Source organism: Ovis canadensis, chromosome 19 (assembly GCF_042477335.2).
Source record: "Ovis canadensis isolate MfBH-ARS-UI-01 breed Bighorn chromosome 19, ARS-UI_OviCan_v2, whole genome shotgun sequence".
Classification (NCBI taxonomy): Eukaryota; Metazoa; Chordata; class Mammalia; order Artiodactyla; family Bovidae; genus Ovis; species Ovis canadensis.
The window spans coordinates 15,067,892-15,092,896 of NC_091263.1; the positions used below are offsets into that span (position 1 = coordinate 15,067,892).

General features: G+C 43.0%; 1 protein-coding gene across 4 annotated transcripts in view; it reads left to right on the forward strand.

Moving 5' to 3' along the window:
* VOPP1 (VOPP1 WW domain binding protein) overlaps window positions 1–25,005 on the forward strand; it is a 169,057-nt gene that overhangs the window by 21,312 nt on the left and 122,740 nt on the right. The window contains exons 1-2 of one of the 4 annotated variants that reach the window (XM_069561181.1): window positions 853–984; window positions 13,767–14,010. The exons of 2 other annotated variants lie outside the window; for them this stretch is intronic. The gene's annotated coding sequence lies outside the window, so the exon portion shown is untranslated. Of the gene's footprint in view, window positions 1–852; window positions 985–3,606; window positions 3,732–13,766; window positions 14,011–25,005 lie in introns of those variants that run through there. One more of the 4 variants, XM_069561180.1, reaches the window with a different exon arrangement.

Consider the following 25,005-nt stretch of genomic DNA (forward strand, 5'->3'; position numbering starts at 1 on the left):
ACAAAGGAGAGTGAAAAAGCTGGCCTAAAACTCAGTATTAAAAAAATGAAGATCATGACATCCAGTCCCATCACCTCATGGCAAATAGATGGGGAAACAGTGGAAATAGAGAGAGACTTTATTTTCTTGGGCTCCAAAATCACTGCAGATGGTGACTGCAGCCATGAAATTAAAAGGCACTTGCTCCTTGGGAAAAAAAAAGCTATGACAAACCTAGACTAAAAAGCAGAGATCTTACTTTGCCAACAGAAGTCCATCTAGTCAGAGCTATGGTTTTTCCAGTAGTCATGTATGGATGTTTGAGTTGGGCTGTAAAGAAAGCTGAAGAATTGATGCTTTTGAACTGTGGTGTTGGAGAAGACTCTTGAGAGTCCCTTGGACTGCAAGGAGATCAAACCAGTCAATCCTAAAAGAAATCTGTCCTGAATATTCATTGGAAGGACTGATGCTGAAGCTGAAGCTCCAATATTTTGGCCACCTGATGTGAAGAACTGACTCACTGGAAAAGACCGTGATGCTGGGAGAGATTGAAGGCGGGAGGAGAAGGGGACGACAGAGGATGAGATGGTTGGATGGCATCACTGACTCGATGGACATGAATTTGAGCAAGCTCCTGAGTTGGTGATGACAGGAAGGCCTGGCGTACTGCAATCCATGGGGTCACAAAGAGTCAGACATGACTGAGTGACTGAACTGAACTGATAGTTATGTTGAGCAGTTTTTCATGTGTCTGCTGACCATCTCTATGTCTTCTTTTGCTTAAGTCACTCAGTCATATCTGACTCTTTGTCATCCCACACTGTATCCCAGGCTCCCCTGTCCATTATATTCTCCAGGCAAGAATACTGGAGTGGAGTATCATTCCCTTCTCCAGAGGATCTTCCTGACCCAGGGATTGAAGGTGGATATCTTGTGTTGCAGGCAGATCCTTACTGTTTGAGCTACAGGGGAGAATATATCTCCTTTGGGAAAACATATTTTCAGGTACTTTGCCTATTTTTATTGGGTTACTTATTGTTTTCTTTGTGTTTCATTTTTTTGTTAATGAGTTCATTGTATATTTTAGATATTAGTTCCTTATCAGATGTATGGTTTACAAATATTGTCTACAACTCTGTAGGTTGCCTTTTCACTTTGATCGTTTCCTTTGCTGTGTGGAAGTTATTTAGTTAGGTGTAGTCACATTTGTTTATTTTTTATTTTATTGTCTCTGCTTTTGGTGTCATATTGCAAAGACTCATGTCAAAGAGCTTTTTTCCATATGTTTTCTTCTATGGGTTTTACAGTTTTAGCTCTTACATTTAGGGGGTTGAACTTGTGATACTTTAATTTGTTGGAAATTTTTATGACCTGTTTTGTGAGCTAATATAATCTTGCAGAATTTTCAGTGTGTACTTGAGAAGTATGTGTATTCTTCTACTGTTCATGCAAAGTTCTATATATATCTGTTTGGTCTATTTGGTTCTATAGTGTTGTTCAGTTCTGTCGTCTCCTTATTGATATTTTCTGATGATTTTTCCATTTTGAGAGTGGATATTGAACTCTCATATTTTTATTGTATTGCTGTGTATTTCTCTCTTTAGATCTGACAATATTTTCTTTATGTATTTAGATGCTTTGATCTTGGGTAAATACGTATTTATAACTGTTATAGCTTCCTGTTCATCTGGCCTTTTATCACTATGTAATGACCTTCTTTGTTTCTTTTGACAGTTTTAACTTAAGGTCAATTTTGTCTAATATAAGAATAATTGACCCTTGAACAGTGGGAGTTAGGGGTGTCAACTGCCCAAGCATTTGAAATTTTGTATGTAACATTATAGTGAGCCCTCTGTATTCAAGATTCTGCATTCACAAATGCAACCAACTGAATCATGTAATACTGGAGTACGTATTTATCACAAAACATCTGCATAAAAGTGGACTCTTACTGTTCAACACTGGTGCAGTGTTGTTGAGAGGGACAGCTATATAGTCACCCCTGCTCTTTTTTGGTTACCATTTGCATAGATTATCTTTTTCCATCTTTTTGAGCCTATGTGTGCCTTTAAAGCTTGAGTTTCTTTAGCCATTATGTTTTTTTGATCGGGTAGTTTTATCTGTTTATATTTAAAGTGATTATGAACTAAATGGCAAAAGAACTTACTCTTGCCATTTGGTTCATTATTTTGTGACTTTTTTTCCAAGTTTCTTTGCCCTTTTTTGCTTTTCTTCCTTTGGAATTTGTAGTCGTACACTTTGAATTGGGCTTCCCAGGTGGCGCAGTGGTAAAGAATCCGCTTGCCATTGCAGGAAGAGCAAGGACTGTAGGTTTGATCCCAGGGTTAGGAAGGTCCTCTGGGATAGGAAGTGGCAACTTGCTACGCCAGTATTCTTGCCTGGAAAATTTCATAGACAGAGGAGCCTGGCAGGCTGCAGTCCATGGGGTTGCAAACAGTCAGACACAACTGAGCAGTTGAGTTCACACACGTGCTTTGAATCATTTTAAGCTTTTGTGCATCTGCTGTAAGTTTTTTCTTGGTGATTACCATGGGGTTTACATAAAATGTCTCATAGCAGTCTATTTTAAGCCAGTAACTTACCTTCATTGCTTTTAAGAACTCTACACTTTTACTACCCCACACATTTTATGCTATTGACGTCACACTTCTTTTTATACTGTATATCCGCTAACAAATTATTGTAGGTGTATTTATTTTTAATATTTTTGTGTTTACTTTTTTAAGCTAGAGTTGAAAATTATTTACCCATCAGCACTGCATATTATTCTGAATTTGATTATGTGTTTACCTTTACTTTATGTTTTCCTGTTACGTGTTAACCTGCTTTCATTTTAACTTGAAAAATTCCCTTTAGCTTTTCTTGTAAGATAGGTCTAGTGGTGATGATTCTATCAGATTTTGTTTGTCTGAGAAAGTCTTTGTCTTATCTTCATTTCTGAAGGGCAGCTTTGCTGGATATAGTGTTCTCCATTGGTCACTTTTTTCTTTTGTCACTTTGAATGTATTATCCCACTGTCTCCTGGATTGTAAGTTTTTTGCTGAGAAATCCACTTATAGCCTTGTAGGGGTTCCTTGATATATCATAAATCCTGTTTTTCTCTTGCTGCTTTTAAAATGTTATCTTTGGATGTTGATAATTATATTTCTATGCAACATTCTTTGGGTTGATCCTTTGAGGATTTGGGTTGATATGTTGGGGACCTTTGAGCTTCAGGAACCTGGATGGGCTTATTGCTCTCAAGATTTGGAAAAGTTTCAGCCATTATTTGTTTAAAGAGAGTTTCTGCCTCTAATTTTTTCTCCTCTGCAAAGCCCCATAGTGCATATATTGATCTGCTTAATGGTGTCCCTTAAATCCCAAATCCCATGGGCTTTCTTCACTCTGCTTCATCCTCACCACATCCCCACCCCCCCACCCCCACCCCCCCGCCCCACTTTGAATTCTTTGTGAAGCAAGTCATAGATTTCCAGTTCTTTGTGTTTAGCTACTGGGGCTTTATTAGTTTCCTGTGGTGGGTCATGTTGCCTGATTCATGTAGCCTTGTGTTGGTGTCTGTGCATGTGAAGGAAACATCATTTCCTGTCTTCACGGGCTGGCTTTAGTAGATTAAGGCCTTCTGCTGCTCTGTCCTCAGGCTGATGGAACTGCCTCACAGATAAAATTTGAGCAGGGCTAGAGCCTGGTCTCTTGGCTGCTGCCAGGTCCTCAGTTGTGTCCACCTTTGGCAGGTATGTAATTGGGGATGCAAGTGGTTTGAATCCTGTCTATTCCCTGGGTGCTGGGACTGCCTGCAGGACTATGGTTGAATAGCCTAGTCATGGTGCCATATCTAGCTCCACAGTTGAAAGGCTTTTTACCAGGGTCATGGATAGTGTGGTATCCACTGTGTCCCTGAGCATTCTCCCATCGGGTCACTGGGTGGGCAGCACTGCCTCTGGGACCAGGGCAGAATGGGTTTAGAATGTCACAGGGCTGCTTCAGGATTTACCGTCAGAATTGAGGTCAGCAGACCTGCCACTGGGGGTTCAGACCAGCGTGTCTTACACTGGTTTCCCAAGTGGGCAGTATTGCCTCTGGATCATGGCAGGTTGGGCTTGGAGTCAAGTGGTAGGGCCCCTTGAGCATCTACAGCTGGGACTGAAGTCAGCAGACCTGCTATTTTCAACACTGATAGAAATTTCTTCTAATATTTAAGTCTATAACTTAAATGGAATGCTTCTCCTAAAGTTTTTGATTGATTTTATTGTTATATATTTATTATTGACTTGATATTTTGGGAAGTAAGCATCTGATTTAGCTATACCTTCATTCACACATATAAGGTTTTGGTGGTGGGTGCTCAGTCACATCCAATTCTTTGTGAGCCCATGGACTGTAGCCCACCAGGCTCTTCTGTCCTTGGGATTTCCCAGGTGAGAATACTGGAGTGGGTTGCCATTTCCTCCTCAGGGGCAGAGACTGGTGTTTCTGGGTCCCTGGGCCAGCAGGAGTGACTCCAAATCACTTTAGAGTGGGGCTGGGGCCGGGTCACAGGACTGCCTCTAGCCTGCAGTTGGGTCTGAAATTGGAAGTCCTGTTGACAGAGGCATGGATGTGTGTGGCATCTCCTGGTCCCTTGGCAGTTTGGCTGTGTGCATTATGGCCAGGCTGGGCCAGAGCCGAGTCTGTGGGGGAAAGGGCTGCTCTTGGTCTGTAGCCAGGGCCACTGTCAGCAAGCCAGCTTCTCCAAGCAATTCTTCCTGGTCTTGGGCTTCATCAGGGTTTTGCAACTTTATACATGGATCCCAAAGCTCCCAAGAAGCCCCTTTTGTCTGTGGAGGGATGCCAGGTTGCTCTTTGTGTGGGAGATGTGAGCTTGGCAGCACCTATTCGACCATCTTGCTGGTATCCTGCTAAACACTTGACGTTTCATCTCTACAACCCTTCTCTGAGTTTACTGCTGCATTATGTCCATTTTGCAGGTGAACCAAATGAGGCACAAGAGATTAAGAAGGTTGTCCAAGGTTTTCTAGCTGGAGCCAGGATTCCGACCTCTTAAGACTGACTTCAGAGTTTGTGTTCTTAAATACTGTGGTTCCCCTGCTCTAAGTGTTTACATTTATATAGTAATAACGTTTTCTTCTCTGCATTTCCTGGGTGGCCTGACCTGGAAGGAGTTCTTGGTGGATGGTTCATATGTAGGGCTTTTCCATTCTTAAAAGTCTGAGAAATTGAGTCATGTTACCTTAATTGATGTCTCTTTATTTTAAATAGAATGTGGGAATGGGGAAGATGGGGATTTTGGTTCATGGAATCCGGAAATGGATAAACAAACTTAAGATCTGGAAGGCGACTCGGGAACCACTGACCTCACTGGGTTGTCTTTGTGGCCTTTGAGTCACATCTTCTGCTGGGCTGCCTCACCAACCCCCACCAAACCCCTACCTACCTCACTAGGTAGGCTGCAGTCAGGGGCCAAACCTGTTTGTCCTGGTGCCCTGTGCCAAAGTGGGTCAGGGCAAGTTTAAGGAGGCTTGACAGGTTCTGTGAGAGTGGAGGACTCAGAAGCAGGCTGCAGAGGTTCCAGGTGAGTGCCTTGTGCTTCATAAATGTGACTGGTCCCTGCACAGGTGAGCTCAGAGGCCCTGGGCACACATACACATTGTCATTGCCATGTAAAAATTATGCACATCTGTTGGAAAATGTCTTAGAACACATAAAACAAGCAAGTAGGTTTTGGTTTATGAACTATTTGGCATTATTCACTAATTTGTATTTATTTTCTGTCTTATATTTTCATTAGTAGAACTCACTGAAGTATTTCTAGTACAAGCAGTCTTTTTAGTTTGGCCGTGTGGCCTATGGGATCTTAGTTCCTCGACCAGGGATTGAACACATCACCCCTGCAGTATAAGCACAGTATTAACCTCTGGACCATCAGGGAAGCCCCAAGAAGTCTTTTAAGTCAGTAGGAATGGCAACCCACTCTAGTATTCTTGCCTGAAGAATCCCATGGACTGAGGAGCCTGGTGGGCTGCAGTCCATGGGGTCACAAAGAGTCAGACACGACTGAGTGACTTTACTTACTTAAGGCCTTTGTAGGTAAAAATTACGTGAGTGAAACTTGGTTTTCTTTTTAAAACTCATCCTAAAGAAATATGTTGTCAGCCAAAGGCATGCCACTGCTGTGAAAATAATGGGCCACTACTACTCTAATAATGAGGTGTGGGGCAGAGAAATGAGGAGTTCACATCTGGAGAGCTTTTGGCACTTGGACACTTAGGGAAAGAGCAGCCTAGAACAATACACTGAACCAAGATGGCACTCCCACCCATGAGAGCTGGATCTCACCTGCACCCCCAGTTTGCTGCTCACCCTTTCAATTGTGCCCTACTTGTTTCCCCACAGGAACCTTGTAAATATCATTACTCTACAGGATGCAAACTAAGGTTGAGAGGTTAAGTGGTTTGTTAAAGGTCATGTGTGGAGTAAATGAAGATGGTTTTCACCTTTCTCGTGTGTGTGGGAAAACTGTGACACTGAAGGTCAGTGGTTGTTTCAAGTCAGCATCATCCCCTTCCACACTTTGTCTTGCACCTTCCATGTTTATGTCTTCTCCCCTTGGTTGAGCACTTCATCCTCTTTTCTCTGAACAGTCATGAGGAATCTCACTGATGCCTAAATCTTCAATTACAGTGTTTATGCTAATGTTTCCAAAATATGTTTTTCTAGCCCAGGAATTCCCTGCTAAGTGCCAGCTCCTATTGCTCTGGTTGTCTAATAGAAATCTCTCAGGGCCTATATCTGAAATAGAGACCATCCTTTCCCCAGTAAATGGCCTGACCACTTACCCAGAATGCTGCTCCAGAAGCCTGGACTACTCCCATACCAACTACTCTGCATTCTCTGCAGTCCTATTGACTCTTATTCCTCCAAGTTTCTGGAACTCACCTCTCTCAGGCCTCCAACCTGTGTGCTTGCCTCAGTCCAGGCCATTCTTCCTGTGGACAGCCCTCTTCTGCCTGTGTGCTCTCTTAAGGCTCTAACCCAAGCTGTCACTTCCTTGTTGGAAATCTATGAATGGACCTAAAAACTCCACTCAGCCTTAGCTAAGTTCAGAGTGCCCACTGGTGCCCTGTCCCCTCTTTAGGTGGTGCAGCTGTCCTGTCCCAAGCCTTTCTGACTCTATACACCATTGCCCTAAGCAGGTGCTACATCTAAGAGTGAGGTAGCAGAGATCACACATGTCTAAGTATGTTTTATCTTATGAGGATTAACTGATTGCAAGTTTTGGAGCCTGGCTCATCAGCAGTAAGCGAGAAGGGGAGCCTTTGAATGGCTAGTTCTCTTTGTCTTTCTTCCTTATCAGCGATCACAGTTCTGGGTAAGGTTTCACATTCTGGAAATCACAAAGGATTGGAGGGAAAGATATCCAAGATTGTGAATTTTGAACAGAGTAGGCAGCATTGCTAAGATGCAACCAGGACATGCCTGCCAGAGCCGTGTCTTTCTAAATGGCCCCCACTGTGTTGTGCACTGTGTCATCCTTGTTGTTGAGCAGGACAGCCTTGGGAGCAGCCCTACTATGAGGCTCCAGGCTCTAGGAGGAAGAGTGTGTGTGAGCAGTTGTGTGTATGTGCTTAGGATGGAGAGGGAGCACGGTGATACCAGTGAAATTGGGGTGGGGGGCTTCTTTTGTGGTGATGAATGACTCAAGTAGCCATGTTGTGTGTGTGTTTGAGGCAGGGTGGAGCTGTTGGGGTTGAGAACAGAGAGTGGGGGCACCTGGTAGAGTTGAGGGGAACCCCAGTTTGTCTCATTGCTTTTGTTAAGGGAAATATTTAAAGCAAAACCCCAGTCTTTAGACCTAGATCTATAATCTGGATATTATGTTTTGCAGTTGATGAATCAGCACTTACAGCCAGGCCTCGTACCCTTGTCTTAGGGTCTGTGTCATTGGTAAACAGCCTCTGTCTCCCCAGGCTCATCTTTTATTTCCCTCACTCTGAAAGCAAACCTCTTACAAAGATTTTCCACTGGTGGGAAAGCTGTCAGTCAATGTGTTCCTACCACTCCTCCTAAGTGGTGCAAAAGCAGAAATGAAAATATACCCCCATTAAATTTTGCTAGGTGGTGGAACTAGTTGCTAGGAACTAGGGGCATTAAAAATTTTTCCTTTTAACCTCTCGTTTTTGCAAAAAAATTTCCTGAATTCAATTAAAAAAAAATTTTTTTTTTTACTTTATTTTGCTTTACAATACTGTATTGGTTTTGCCATACATTCACATGAATCAGCCACGGGTGTACACGAGTTCCCAATTCTGAACTCCCCTCCCACCTCCCACCCCATATCATCTCTCTGGATCATCCCCGTGCACCAGCCCCAAGCATCCTGTTTCCTGTATCTAACATAGACTGGCGATTCGTTTCTTACCTGATAATATACATGTTTCAATGCCATTCTCCCAAATCATCCCACCCTCTCCCTCTCCCAGTGTCTGAAAGTCCGTTCTATACATCTGTGTCTCTTTTGCTGTCTCGCATGCTGCTGCTGCTGCTAAGTCACTTCAGTCGTATCCAACTCTGTGCAACCCCATAGACGGCGGCCTACCAGGCTAGCCTGTCCCTGGGATTCTCCAGGCAAGAACATTGGCGTGGGTTGCCATTTCCTTCTCCAATGCATGAAAGTGAAAAGTGAAAGGGAAGTCACTCAGTCGTGTCCAACTATTAGCGACCCTGTGGACTGCAGCCTACCAGGCTCCTCCATCCACGGGATTTTCCAGGCATAGAGGGTTATCATTACCACCTTTCTAAATTCCATATGTGTTAGTATACTGTATTGGTGTTTTTCTTTCTGGCTTACTTCACTCTGTATAATAGGCTCCAGTTTCATCCACCTCATTAGAACTGATTCAAATGTATTCTTTTTAATGGCTGAGTAATACTCCATTATGTATATGTACCACAGCTTTCTTGTCCATTCATCTGCTGATGAACATCTAGGTTGCTTCCATGTCCTGGCTATTATAAACAGTGCTGCAATGAACATTGGGGTGCCCGTGTCTCTTTCAATTCTGGTTTCCTCGGTGTGTATGCCCAGCAGTGGGATTGCTGGGTCATAAGGCAGTTCTATTTGCAATTTTTTAAGGACTCTCCACACTGTTCTCCATAGTGGCTGTACTAGTTTGGATTCCCACCAACAGTGTAAGAGGGTTCCCTTTTCTCCACACCCTCTCCAGCATTTATTGCTTGTAGACTTTTGGATCACTGCCATTCTGACTGGTGTGAAATGGTACCTCATTGTGGTTTTGATTTGCATTTCTCTGATAATGAGTGATGTTGAGCATCTTTTCATGTGTTTGTTAGCCATCCGTATGTCTTCTTTGGAGAAATGTCTATTTAGTTCTTTGGCCCATTTTTTGATTGGGTCGTTTATTTTTCTGGAATTGAGCTGCAGGAGTTGCTTATATGTTTTTGAGATTAGTTGTTTGTCAGTTGCTTCATTTGCTATTATTTTCTCCCATTCCGAAGGCTGTCTTTTCACCTTGCTTAGAGTTTCCTTTGTTGTGCAGAAGCTTTTAATTTTCATTAGATCCCATTTGTTTATTTTTGCTTTTATTTCCAATATTCTAGGAGGTGGATCATAGAGGATCCTGCTGTGATTTATGTTGGAGAGTGTTTTGCCTATGTTCTCCTCTAGGAGTTTTATAGTTTCTGGCCTTACATTTAGATCTTTAATCCATTTTGAGTTTACTTTTGTGTATGGTGTTAGAAAGTGATCTAGTTTCATTCTTTTACAAGTGGTTGACCAGTTTTCCCAGCACCACTTGTTAAAGAGATTGTCTTTAATGCATTGTATATTCTTGCCTCCTTTAGCTGGTACAACAGATGAACTTTGGTTCCTTTCCAGCAATACCTCCTGGTAGTGTAATAACATATACTAGGAATGAGGTTATGAGATATAGTTAACTCCTGTACCTATTTGTCACTCCCGGAATGGTTCCAAGTTTAATTCCTTGTAGGAAGGTTGACAGTTATAATCATGTTGTTGGTCATTTGCCTTTTTTGGTGTAGCACCAACATTGATGTCCAGAGAGAAAGCTCCACCCGACTGACACAGGCACAGGTCTTGGTTGCATGTCTTTCCTAGAATGTCAGTATTCATCAGCAGTTTGCAGCCAGTGCTTTGTGTATTTGTTTCTTTGGGTTCAAGAGTACAGTCTAGGAAGTCCTGTGTCTTGTCTCCACAGTGTTTAGTATGGTCAAGTTTCTGAGTTTGGTATGATTGACACTTGGAGGTCTCCTGAGAGAATATCTCCACCAGCTGCCTTATCACTTTCTTCTATGAGTAAGTCCCCATCAGCTGTACGGTGTATTCAGACTTCATGACCTGAGGTCTCCCTTGGTTTTTGGAGGTGATGTAATGTGGTAGAAAAAAGGCAGCTTTGGACCCAGACATTCTGAGTTTTAAATTGATTCCAGCGTTATGTTTGGGGGCATGTCGCTTAGCTCTCCTGGACTTTATTTGTAGCGCAGAGAAACTCTTGTGTATCTGGAAGGATGTTAGCTTAGCAGTCCTGTGGAATGTGGAGATCTCCCAGGTAAGAGACATCTGATAATGCCTGATGTCCTTGATATGTCTATCAGGGAAGCCATTCAATTTAAGGTAGGAATGAAAATATTTGCCACCGTATTCCTAGAGACAGTGTGAAGACAACAGCCTTTGAAGGCAATTTAAGCTTCTTGTGGGGAAAGGCATTTTGTGCACAGCTTTTGAAATCGGCTAAACTCTCTCCTTGCTAATACTTACATTCAGTCACTCAGTTGTGTCTGACTCTTTGTGACCCCATGGACTGAAGCCCACCAGGCTCCTCTGTCCATGAGATTTCCCAGGCAAGAATACTGGAGTGGGTTGCCATTTCCTTCTCCAGGGGATCTTCCTGACCCAGGGATTGAACCTGAGTCTCCTGCTTGGCAGATGGATTCTTTACTACTGACCCTTCAGGGAAGCCCAACCTCTATCCTTGCTGTTTGTAAATCCAGAAGTTGCTAGTATTTGTCCATTTCATCTGGTTCTTAAATGGCCCACCTTATCCATGCAATGCATGTTAAAAACTAGCTGAAGGCACAGCCCTCAGCTGCAGTGAGTCCCGCCGTGGCAATCCCTGCCATGTCGCTGGTCTCTGACCTGGCTCCCAGTTCTCTCCCTCTACCTCTCCACACTTGTTTAGTTCAGCACCCACTTTGTGTTGTCCTCCTGCTCCAACTTCCGTTCGCTCCTTCGCTGTGTTTCCCTTTCCCTTCCTTCTGTTAGAAAGGGAAACCAGGCCCTCCTTCTCCACCTCATGGACCCCTCCCCATTCAAGATTTCCCCTGGGAGGAAGGTAAAACAGATCTTTTCATTTATTTTTGTGTGTTGGGTGGTAAAATTGACGTTTGCGATATGGAAAGTGCTCAGAAACTGATTTAGCACAGAACACATCTTGTACTATTTCAGCCCTCTAGGAAATTTACAGGTAATTTGCCAACCAAACTGAAGTGCTCAGTGTTTACAAAGAAGAACCTTTCCCTTTGCTTCTGGTGGTGCTGTTTCTTCCTCTGGAAACACCCTCTCTCCTTGTCTTTCTATTCTCATTTCATACACAGCCTCCTCAAGAAGCCTGTCGCAAAACAATGTGATCTCTGACTTTCAAACTTCACAATTAAAAATTGCTGTATTTATTATGAAAATAAAACAAATGCATTCTAATCAGGGAATAATTTTAAAGTAGAGAAATACATGAAGAAACAAAATCACATCTCTTATTACACCAAGACAGGAGCCATTTATGTCGAATGCTGTTTTCCTTCTGGCCATTTTCTTTGCATCCTTCATACAGTGGTCATAACATACATAAAGTTTTGTATTCTCCTGTCATAAGTACTTCTATTCCATTTTATATTTCCTTTAAACATTGTAGAAGCTGTATGATATTTTATGATGTGGCTCCTGATTGGCTGATCCATTCTCCTGATGTTGAATATCTAGCTTCTTCCCCATTTTTCTGTATTTTAAGAATCCTAAGATAAGCATCTTTGTGCATTTTGGATTAAAAAAAATAGATTTCTAGAAATGCAATAACCGGATAAGAGCTTATTGACAGATTTAAAAGTATCTGCTATATCTTACCAAACTGACTTTCAGAAAGTTTGCTTTTTAAAACAAATTTATACTCCCAAATTTATACATTCAGTAGTGTATGTGACTACAGGGTCACATATTATATGTTTGCTATTTGAACAAAAACATATATTTTCCCCATGTTATAAGACTTGGAGGATTAAGACTGTAGCACATGTGTGCATTTACTGGGTGTTGCAGATGTCCTCTCTTGGAGGTGGGTTGACAATCCACCCCTTGGTCCCAGCTTTAATACCAGGTAGATCCACCTCTCAGCTGGTGTTGGGTTGGAATGTTGATCCAGATGGCTGAGTTCCGCAGTGATAGGAAGTGGGATTCTGCCAGGAGGCCAGGAGCTTTTGGTCTAGTGCTGTGTCCTCTCCCCAGCGTGGTGTTTTCTGGTGTCCTCCTTCATTCTGCTCGGCTGTTCTGGCCCCTTGACTCCAGCCCTGTGGTCCTTGGAGGCATGGGCTCTGGGAGCATCCTGGAAAGCAGCCAGTTTTGACATGGATGACCCAGGCACTGCTTCCCTGGTCTGAGGAGTCCGTCCCTGCAGTTACCCTGATGGAAGTGGGTGAAAATGAGAATTGTCCTGATTTGAGAGCACCATTTTTCTTCCTTCAGATAGAGTGGGAGTGGAGGCTTTTAAATATATAGGATTTTTTTTTTTTAACGGAGGATTTCTTTTAGAACAATTCTGTTCTCTCTTGTCAGGAAAGAAGCAAAGTGTTCTTCATATAGTTGGATGTGTGTCTGTTTGGATTAAAGGAAGTAGGTAAAGCCTTGCATGCATAGGCAGATGCCCCCTCCTTTTGATTATTGAGCACAGAGCATTAGCCAGTGCAGCCCTGCTACTCCCAGCCACCCTGGGGAGACTGTGAAGGTTGAACAGATTATTTCTTAAGGTGGGAAACATGAAAAGATCTCTAACAACATGGATCTCTGGTTCTGTCCCAATTGAAAATAATGTTTGAGGGTCACTGCCTTCCTTAGTTTCTGTCTGGTTGTGTCACAGATTGGAGGATTTTGGTAGAAATTAAGCCGTATTACCAAGTCTGTGTTCCATGAAGTATGGATCCCTGACCTGGGGGCTACTTGCCCTAAGGGAAGGGCAAATGGTAAAAGGACTTGAGCCCTTGCTAACCTTTTTGTCCCATGACTGTCTTAATAAATGGGCCTTTGCTTTAAGAGCCTGGGTATTTTTTTCTTTTTCTTTTTTGCAGTGAAAACTTTTATTATATTTGGAATTAACCAGCTGGATTCAGTTTGCTGCTGCTGCTAAGTTGCTTTAGTCGTGTCCGACTCTGTGCAACTTCATAGACGGCAGCCCACCAGGCTCCCCCGTCCCTGGGATTCTCCAGGCAAGAACACTGGAGTGGGGTGCCATTTCCTTCTCCAATGCATGAAAGTGAAAAGTGAAAGTGAAGTCGCTCAGTCATGCCTGTCTCTTAGTGACCCATGGACTGCAAACTACCAGGCTCCTCCGCCCGTGGGATTTTCCAAGCAAGAGTACTGGAGTGGGATGCCATTGCCTTCTCAGTTTAGATAATCCTAATTTTGTTGGCAACATCCAAAGCATCATAGTCAAGAGCCACTCGAACATATGCCTTCTCCTCTCCATCAGGCCTGATCACCGTTTTCACTTTGGCCATGTCAGTGTCACGGAGCTTCTTCACAGCCTGATTAATTTGGTGCCTAGACATCCACAATGGATACCAGTGTTGCTGTCTTCTGTTTTCTTCATGGCTGACTCAGTGCTGAGCAGGAATTTGATGATGGCATAGTGGTCAAGCTTGTTTCTCCTAGGGGCGCTCCTCTGAGGATGTTTGGGCTGCCTCCTGAGCCACAGTGTTTCAGGCTGCCGCAAGGTAGGTAACATCTGGATCTGTTTTTGTGTGTGTGGCTGTGGATGCCTTTCAACACTGCTTTCTTGACCGCCAAAGCCTTTGCTTCGGCTTTGGCTTTAGGAGGGGCATGGGTTTCTGTTGTCACCTTTGGCACCATCTTTGTGAAAAGGAACCTGGATATTTTTAATGCTTGGGAATGGCTTACGGTGAACTACTCTTATCTCCTCGCCTATCTCCAGCTGAGCTATTTCAAATCATAAAAGATGACCCTGTGAAAGTGCTGAAATCAATATGCCAGCAAATTTGGAAAACTCAGCAGTGGCCACAGGACTGGAAAAGGTCAGTTTTCATTGCAATCGCAAACAAAGGCAATGCCAAGGAATGCTCAAACTACCACACAATTGCACTCATCTCACACGCTAGCAAAGTAATACTCAAAATTCTCCAAGCTAGGCTTCAACAGTACGTGAACCAAGAACTTCCAGATGTTCAAACCGGATTTAGAAAAGGCAGAGGAACCAGAGATCAAATTGCCAACATCTGTTGGATCATAGTGAAAGGTTGCTGCTGTGAGCCATGTGCTGCACCAGGATTTGTGACCTCCAGAGGAGAGGATTTTGATCCAGGGCCAGAGACTAGGCTTGACTAATGGAGCTTTTTATGTAACAGAACTTTATTAAAGTATGAGAGGGATAGAGAAAACTTCTGACATAGACATCAGAAGAAAGCAGAAAGAATGCCCCCTTGATAGTTTTTAGCAAGGTGTTTTATGTCTGTTAGCAAGCTTATTAATCAGATAAGAGAGACCTCAAGGCTGAGGGAGTTTCACCAGGCCCCTCTCCCACAATGTGCATTTTTGAGATAGGATAGCATGAGGTGTGTCATCCCCCGGCCATAAAGTAACTGTAATGAATACTGGTTTGTTGAGCCGTTATCAACCCAAGGTTTGAGAAAAGAAAATAATCTTAGGGGGAACCATTTTGAAGAAAGGCAGATTCCAAAGCAAATACATTGTTTCATTAACATAGCTTAAGAAAAATATTTCCTTAAGGAAAACACATTGGTTAGTTCGAGTCAGAATCAGGTGTCCTCAACACAGAATTAAAAGAAGACGCTTCTAATTTTGTGTAGAGAAGGAAAAGTCTGCCATTGCAGTCTATTTCCTCCTGCAGCGTGGGGACCTTTGCCCTTTCTACCTGTTACCCTCTCAATAGAAAAAGCACGAGAGTTCCAGAAAAACATCTATTTCTGCTTCATTGACTACAGTAAAGCCTTTGACTGTGTGGATCACAACAAACTGTGGAAAATACTTGAAGAGATGGAAATACCAGACCACCTGACCTGCCTCCTGAGAAATCTGTATGCAGGTAAAGAAGCAACGTTAGAACTGGACATGGAACAATGGACTGGTTCCAAAGTGGGAAAGCAGTATGTCAAGGCTGTATATTGTCACCCTGCTTATTTAACTTATATGCAGAGTACATCATGAGAAACGCTGGGCTGGAAGAAACACAAGCTGGAATCAAGATTGCCAGGAGAAATATCAGTAGCCTCAGATATGCAGATGACACCACCCTTACGGTGAGGATGAAGAGGAGCTAAAGAGCCTCTTGGTGAAAGTGAAAGAGGAGAGTGACAAAGCTGGCTAAAGCCCAACATTCAGAAAACAAAGATCATGGCATCTGGTCCCATCACTTCATGGCAAAAAGATGGGGAAACAGTGGAAACAGAGAGAGACTTTATTTTCTTGGGCTCCCAAATCACTGCAGATGGTGACTGCAGCCATGAAATTAAAAGGCACTTGCTCCTTGGGAAAAAAAAGCTATGACAAACCTAGACAGCATATTAAAAAGCAGAGACATTACTTTGCCGACAAAGGTCCATCTAGTCAAAGCTATGGTTTTTCCAGTGGTCATGTATGGATGTGAGAGTTGGGTGTAAAGAAAGCTGAACACTGAAGAATTGATGCTTTTGAACTGTGGTGCTGGAGAAGACTCTTGAGAGTCCCTTAGACTGCAAGGAGAGCCAACCAGTCCATCCTAAAGGAAATTAGTCCTGAATATTCATTGGAAGGACTGATGCTGAAGCTGAAGCTCCAATACTTGGGCCACCTGATGCGAAGAACTGACTTATTGGAAAAGACCCTGATGCTGGGAAAGATTAAAGGTAGGAGGAGAAGGGGACGACAGAGGATGAGATGGTTGGATGGCATCGCCGACTTGATGGACATGACTTTGAGCAAGCTCCGGGAGCTGGTGATGGACAGGTGTGCTGCAGTCCATGAATCTGAAAGAGTTGGACACGACTGAGGAACTGAGCTGAACTGAGCCCTATCTCTTTTATCAAGCCTTTAGGTAATTTAAGGTCCATTTGGAGCACCTGGTCTCTGACTGCCTGAACTATCCTTTGTGTGCTGGCAAACCTCTTAGATATACTTTCTTTTTGTCAGAACCCACAGAACCCACTTCCAGTTCCTACAAGGCCCCGTGTCTCCAGGTGGCCAGTCCCATTCTTTCCACTCCAGGCTCATCCAAGACATAAATGGTGATGAAACAAGATGCCCCCATCTCCCTCCTAAGATTGTAGACTTTGTTGATTATTGTGAGATGCTGGTTTTTCATTATACTGTAGTACCTATTTCAGAACCCATAATATTTGCCAGCTTTTCCCTCATATGTTGTTTACTCCCAGCTTCACCTCATCCTAAGTAATGGGAAGGAAGGTGGTGATCCAGAACAGTCTCATCACAGGACAGACAAGTCAGTGGCAGCAGGAGGAGGGAGAGGGTAGGTACCACTCAAGGCCTAGTTAATTGTTGATAGGCCTTTGGGTTTTTTCACAAAAGGGTGAAAAATCTTGCTTTTTCTGTAAAGTTGCCTTGTCATGAAACTACTGTGGGCCAAACAAAACACATACATGGGTGCTAGTTGAAGATAACTGTTCTCAACTCAGCTTCCAGTAAGGGCTTGAATGATCGGTATACTTAGTTCCAGGTGTTTACAAGTCACTAAGGGAATTTTCCTGCTGTTTCTCAAGTTTACATGGTTTTGTAACTCCCAAGAAGCTGGCAGGATTTATCAGGATGCAGAAACTTAAGTTTAAATTATTGATCCCTGCATTTAAATGTCGCAGAAGATAAGGACTTCACTATAAAATTAGCGAAAATGTCCTGCCTCAGTTCTCCATGTAGCATCACAGTTAGACAGAACCTCAGAGGCACCTGGGCACCCCTCTCCTCTTCTTGCCTTGAGGGGAAGGGGATGACCATGGTCCATGGGGATCTATTTGTGAAATCCCTGGAGTCTCTTTGTCTTCCTCCCTAGCATCAGAGCTGGGGCAGGGGTTGACCTGGATGTTAATAGGCATTAACTGAGAGGATTGAAATGATACCCAATGCACCAATATCCAGCTCTGCTTCCTAGAGCTGTGACCTGGGGCTGCTGAATCTGGGTCAGAGGAATTAAGAATTGTCCAGCCTTCTGCCACACTGGGCACTTGGCACAATGTGGGTCAGAGCTGGCTCTCCACTTCCTTCTGTGAGCATGTGTGGATTCACTCATCTGCACCCCAAGACCTGCCCATCAGCCATGTCCCAGAAGCTTCCTCTCCACCTCTTAACAGAGGCCAGAATCCTCAGGGCCAGGCTGAGGGCTGGTCACCCCACTGCAGCGCTTCCCCACCCCTGCTGCCTCTGCTCCTTGTGTTTGAAAGCCAGGAGCCTTAATTCAGGTTTTGTTGTCATTGTGGTGGTTTATTTGTTTTGGCACAGTATATTTCTATGTTTTTAATCAGTCTTTAGAAAAATTTTAGATTTACAGAAAATTTGTGAAGCTAATATAACACTCCTGTATACTGCTTACCCATTTTCCACTGATTTAACATCTGATATTGCCTCACTATATTTGCTGAAAAAAAACAAGCCTACATTGATAATGTTACTATTAATTAATTAACATCTGATATTACCTCACTATATTTGCTAAAGGAAAGCAAACCTACATCGATAATGTTGGTATTAATTAAACTTATGGCTTTATGTGAATTTCACTAGTTTTCCTGCTGGGTCTTCTCCTGTTCCAGGACTCCATGTTGAATTTAGGCTTCAGTGTTCGGTGTTGCCCCGTTTCCTGCCTGCCTTTCCCTTTTCTTTACACGTTCTGTTTGTATAACCATTCTCAACCTGGTGAATTCCCCAGGAGAGATTATGTGCTCATTTGCAGGCTAATTTTGAAATACAAGAGCTTTAATCCCTACCCTATGATAGAGCTGTCAGCTTGGAAGGTGTACAGCTAGCACAGATGTGGGTGGGGGCTTCTCAGCACCTTTGAAGCAGAGCAGGAGCAGGTGCTGCTCGGGCACAGCTCTGCGACCCCGCACTCTGTCGGTGCATGAGCAGCGTGGCCCATGAGCTGGGACTCCAGCTGCAGTCACGTCTGCTTTGTTTTCCCAGTCACACCAAGGTGTCATCATACCTGTGTTTATCTCTAGGTGAAGTCAGCTGTGCCCATCCAGCCAGCAAGTGGGAGTGGGAAAAGACACCCTGTGGCCCGAGCTAAGGAGCACTGGCTGTGTTGAGGCTGGAGGACACGGGAGAGGCCGTGGCCAGGCACGGACGGGCAGGCTTCACCACCAGAGCACCAGGTTCCTCACCTGGTCTTGGCTGGTACCTTCTTTGGCAGAAGCCATGTTCACAGCTGACTGTAAATGACCTTTGCTGTATGTAACGGGTTCATTTTTATTATTTTTTGTTTTTAAGAAACTAACATGCATATCAGTGGAAAAGTTCAGTAGTACCAGAGTTTAAAACTAATGACAGCCCCCTCATGCTTCTGCCATTGCTGTCTGAAGGGCAATGAGCTTCAACTTTTTAAGCTGGTTCTTTTAATATTTGCTTCCAAAGTTAAAAATAATGTGCATATACTTCTAGCTCTAGACTCTAGACTCCTAGCAGTGTTGGACATTAGTTTCCAGGCTCTTTCCCCCTTGGCATCTCAGTATATTTGGTTATAGCAGTAGACATATGGTGTACTAATATTTTGCATCTCTTACTGTACAGCTTTTTTGTTTTTCCTTGGGTTCAAAACAGCCTCATGTTTTCATTAACTTAGTTTATCTAGAATGTATGGTTGTGCTCCCAAGGTCTCCACCAGCTCTGTAGAAATCCTCAACAGCGTCTTTTAGAGGTTAGCATCAGATGACTTTTGTCGGTCCCAGTTGCCCTCTGGGGAGATCCTCCCTAGAACTCTGAATTCTCTTTCATGCCAACCACACTGTGTCCTCCTTGGGAAGAACATGCCAATATGAGAAAGATAATTGTTTTCTAAATTGTTTTCCAGTGGATGGATCCTGGGGTGTTATGCATAATATTGTTTCTCTCTCCCTTGGCTTTGAAAGGTTGTTTCTGAACGGAAAGACTCCGGGATTCTTGGCCTCTGGAGGAGAAGAATTCAATCCAGGGCCAGAGACGAGGCTTGATCGCTCAGAGCTTTTGTGTGATAAAGTTTTATTAAAGTATAAAGGAGATAGAGAAAGCTTCTGACATAGGCATCAGAAGGGGGCAGAAAGAGTACCCCCCTGCTAGTCTTCAGCTGGATGTTATATAGTCACTAGCAGTTTGTTCGGAGAAGGTGATGGCACCCCACTCCAGTACTCTTGCCTGGAAAATCTCATGGATGGAGGAGCCTAGTAGGCTGCAGTCCATGGGGTCGCGAAGAGTCTGACACGACTGAGCATCTTCACTTTCACTTTTCACTTTCATGCATTGGAGGAGGAAATGGCAACCCACTCCAGTGTTCTTGCCTGGAGAATCCCAGGGATGGTGGAGCCTGGTCGGCTGGCATCTATGGGGTCGCACAGAGTCAGACGCGACTAAAGCGACTTAGCAGCAGCAGCAGCAGCAGTTTGTGAATGAAAGAAAGGAATGTCTTAAAACTCAGAATGGCACCAGGCCCCTCACTCATAAGATGCATTTTGGGATAATCTTGGCACCAGATGATTCATCTCAGGCCATAAAATGATTAACTTGAATCTTATATAAGGGCAGATTACCATACAAATAGTTCATTTACATAGGTTAGAGGAACAATGTTTGAGTATAACATACTGGTTTGTCAAGTAGGTTCTGAGCCATTAGGCGTCACCAACTTGAAGACAGAGTCTGGGGTAAATGCATAGTACATTAACATAGCTTAAGACAAATATTTCCATAAGAAAAATGCATTAGTTAACTCAAGGCTTGAGAACAGTTAACTTCAGGTGAAACCAGGTGTCATTATGGCAACACAGTATTTTAAGAGAAACCTCCTTTTAAGTTTGTATAGACAAGAACAAAAAATATCACTAGTTTGTTTCTTCCTGCCGCTTAAGAGAGATAATAATGTCTGACGCTTGCAGGCTATTTCCTCTGTTTGGAGACCCCTGGCCTTCCTGCCTGTTACCCTCTCAGCTTCTGGAAGCTGGGGGGCCTATCTCCTCCCCCACCTGCCGCACTGCCGCAAACGACCAACACTGTGTTATTTTGTGTATGCATTTCACTCCAGTTTTATCGTATTTTCCTCTTCCTGTTCCCCTTTTACTCAGCTGTCATTTTTAAAATATGTATCTTAGAAATGAACATAAATGAATACATGCTTGTTTTTCTTATATTTTTAAAGAACTTTTATTGAGATATAATTCACGTATCATACACTTTGCCTGCTTAAATATATAATTTAATATATTCTAGTATATTCACAGGGTTGTGCAACCATCATTGTGATCTAATTTTAGAATATTTTTTGCCTCCTGAAAAAACCCCCATAACTCATTAACAGTCAGTCACTCCCCATTCTGCCCTGAGCAACTGCTAATCTACTTTCTGTCTCTCTAAATTTGCTCGTTATGGACATGTTATATAAATGGAGTCATACAGTATGTGGTCCACCGTGACTGGCTTTTTCCCTGTTATAGCGTGTATTAGTACTTCTTTCCTCTTTTATCAGGCTTCCCTGGTGCCCAGGAATAGATCAGAGTATTTACTCAACAGTTGGTGTGTCTCAGATCTGCTGCTACTTTTTTGCTATTATAAATAACGCTGTTGTGAATATTTGTATACAAGTATTTTTTTATGTGGATGTATGTTTTAATCTTTGCTAGGTATATACCTGGGAATGAAACTGCTGAGCAAATCAGCCAGTCTTTTTCAAAGTCTGAGAATGGCAGCACCATTTTATAGTCTCAGAAGCAAATCCTTGTAATTGTGTCTTTTTTTTTTTTTAATAGTAGTTATCCTAGTGAGTGTGCAGTGGTGTCTCATTGTGATTTTCACTTGCATTTCCTTAATGACTAATGATGTTGAGCATCTTTTTATGTGCTTATTGGCCATCTGTATATCTTCTTTGGAAAAATATCTGTTCAAATAGTTGCCCATTTAAAGAATAGTTTTATTGAGTTATGATCGACATACATGCAGTTCACCCATTTAAAGTGGACAAGTCAGTGGTTTTAAACATTCACAGAGTTGTGCAAGTATTGCCACAGTAAGTCTGAGAACTTTAGTTCTCATCACCCCAAAAAGAAACCCTGTAGCCATTAACAGTTATTCCTTTGTCCATTTTTAATGAGTTGTCTTTTTGTTGTTGAGTTCTAAGACCTCTTTATACAAGTTGCTTATCAACTGTCGACTGGCAAATATTTTCTCCCATTCTGTGAGTTGTGTTTTTATTTTCTTGATGGTGTTGTTTTCAGCAAAACAGTTTACAGTTTTGATGTGGTCCAGTTTATTTTACTTTTTTCTTTTGATACATTTATTTTTGGTGTCTTTGCCTTGTGTTTGTAACTGGTGTTTACTTCTGTAGTCTCAGATTTTTTTGAGATCAAAGTCATTCATAAAAATAAATAAGAAAGTTGTGTGGCAATGGCATGAACTTTGTCCATATGCATCTCGGCAGGGAAATCAGTAATGAGTTTTTAATGTTGAAGCCTCAGTAGAGTCAGGGATCTTTCCAGTGTCTGGAGGGATCAGTTGCCTTCAGCTAGGCTTCCCTAAATCTTTCTTTCCACCTCTCTCTCAGGTTGGTGTGGGGCTGGGTAGCAGGTAGAAACTGGAGGAAACTTGATGAACCTCTGACACAGTATCCGGGACTGTCCCCTCCACTCCTGCCAGGGTGGGGCAGAGCGGTCTGAAGAGCACAGCCTGGGATCCTCCTGCAGACAGCTCTGAACCACTTACAAGGATAGAAGGGAAGTTCATTTATTTTATGAGCTCAGAAGAAATGGGTTGGCTGCCGGGTATTTAGCCATATGTGCACGATTATTTCTTTGAGAAAACAGGCCCTAGATTCTAAATCATCGGTTCAGAAATAGACTTTTGAAAAGTGCTCTGTTTCTAAGTTGGCTCCACCTGTGCTCGTTCGTCAGTGTTCTTTTCCGTAGCCGTTCCACCCGTGGGGGCTGTGTGTGTGCAGTTTTATGTCCATTTTTTTGTCTGCCTATGAGCATTACTATCCTAAGATCCTGGCTGTAAGGCAGCATGCCCGGCGTGGCCATCCCCCTTGAGACCCCACAGCCTGTCAAGAGAGAATGTGAGCTAGGCCAGAGGCTGGTCTGAGTACCTGTAACCCTTTCTCATGAAGCGCTGATTATCCAAGTGTGAATCAGAGCCCTTTTTTTCTCTTCCTTCCAAACTCACATTTGGTTGTTTCATGGCTCATTAGTTTTGTTTTAAGGATGGGCAGGGAAACATGAATAGGGAGAAACTGGAGCTTTTTAAAAAGTGGTGGATATCAACTGAAATGGCATTGCTAATTTATCTAGGGATTTTATCTGTGTGGCTCTTATTCCATGTTTTCGTAGAGAATTGATATGATGGTTTTTCAAAACAAAATGAATGCATACATATGGTTACAAAGGAGTGTGAAGCTGAACATGATGGCCTCTCCCTCTTCCCTTCCCGACTCTAGACTCTCTGCAGAGGCAGCTACTGTAAAATTTATTTTGCTCCCCTCTGAATTTTTAAGTATTTATATATTAGATACTTTGTTAAAAGTGCACAGATGGTATCATATTATACACAGTTTTGTGCATCTTATTTCTTCTTTTTTCATAAGAGGTATTTGTTGAAACTCTTTCCATGTTGGCATGCACAGACCTGCACCCCCCTTGGAACTGCAGAATATTCTTTATATGAATGGTTGTGACTCTTAATCTGCTCTCTTGATACACATTTAGGTAGTTTCTCGCTTTTTGCTAATACAGTGCCCCATGAAACTCTTGGGCAAGTGTCTCGTTTCCAAGTTTGCATTAATGGATTATTATATTTTCCCTTAAACTATAAAAGGTCCTGGTTTCCAGTGATTCTTAACTGGGCCATGGAATCATGAGGCTTTGGGTTGTAGACTGATTTGTTGTATATGGTTTGGGTGCAGTCTGGTAGGAGAGACTAGAATTCAGATTTTATTTTTGAGAAGATACTTGAGCATTAAGTTAAAAAAGGACCCAAGCATTATTGTCTGTTTTGGAGTGCTCAAACATTTATGCTTACATTTTGTATCTTTGTAATGCTTTGGAGGCTGAAGGACCTTGATTAACTTTGCCTGGATTTGGAGATGGACTGGAGGGAGTAGTTTGGTTAGAGAACACAGTCCCAAGCAGGGGAATAGGGGCAGAACTGGTGAACTGCACCCACTCATTCTGGTCTATAGAAAAAGACCACTCAGTGTTTCCTGTTCTAGAAGTACTTTTTTAGTGAGATGAAGATATGGTCTGTGGAGTGGATCAACAGTAAAAGTTCTCACGATGTCAGATGGTGAAGACAGATGTCTTAAAGCGCAAAGTCTGCATGTATGGGAGTGTGGCAGAGGGCAGCTTGGCATGACTGAGCTGGACAGGGGTTGGGCATTTGGTTCTGACTGTGCAAACCCCTCTGCTCATACCTACAGTTTCCCAGGCAAAGCTGTTGACCTCCTTGTTGGCTTGTGGAGAAGAGCTAGCAGGACAAACAAAAGATGTGGGCAGGTAATGACTTCGATCTATCTGGCCACTGCCATCCCCACCTGGCATGACAGTCAGGACTTACTAGTACTTACTAAGTGGGTTTTGGGAGAATTAACTTTTGTGGGTAGTTTGGGAGTTGAATTTTCATTAAATGCTTTGGAGTAGTTGGAGTGGGAAGACCGGGAAGATACAGGAAGGTGATTGTTTCTTGATGGCCAGTGAAAGGGCGGCAGACCCAAATTCATGCTTTTGCACACGTTATCTCATAGAATCTTTATAATATCCTCAGTGAGGTGTTTGCCATTATCTACTTTTAACAGATGAGGGTATGAGTGGAGTCAGAGTTTTACTGATGGTTGATCTGTAATTGGTTTCATTTCTGTGAGCTATAGATTGACGGTAACTGTAGGCCTTCCACTGACTGCACTTTTTCGCTGTGTCTTTCCTGCCATCCAATGTGATGTTGAACTGAACACTCATTAGAGTGGTCATGGGGCTGGTGGTTGAGTTTGCTGAAGGTTTGCCCAAAGTTTTTCTTTCTGTTCTCAGAAGAGTATTGTTGGGGTGTTGTACATTATCCTCCCAAAAACTTGAATGTGAAGCTACTTGTCTGACTTATATGCTTCTGCTTGCTCAAAGAATGATGGTGTGATCAATTCTTCCTGCTGGGTTTGGTTCATGTCTATTTTCTCAGAGTGAAAGCATGCTCAGAAATGTTGTGTGAGCTGCCTCACCTGAGAGATACTTGAGTGAGTTTCGTGGCTGTCTTTCATGGCTTTGCTGAGCACTTGGGGTGCTCAGGGCACACAGACTGAGCATGGGAAAGCAACCTTTTTCCCTGTAAGTCCAGCTGGCTCCAGAAGAGGTCCTTACAGACAGTCCTTTCCAGTTAGGGAATTAGACAGGGTGAGGTTGAAAGGTCTTTGACTCACCATTGACATTCAGCCTCCTGTCAGAAAATGGCCAGACTCTTCCCTCCACATGCTTCTGTTGACTTGAAGTTTCTATTAAACCCTCCAAACTTCTTAGGCACAACTTTAAAAT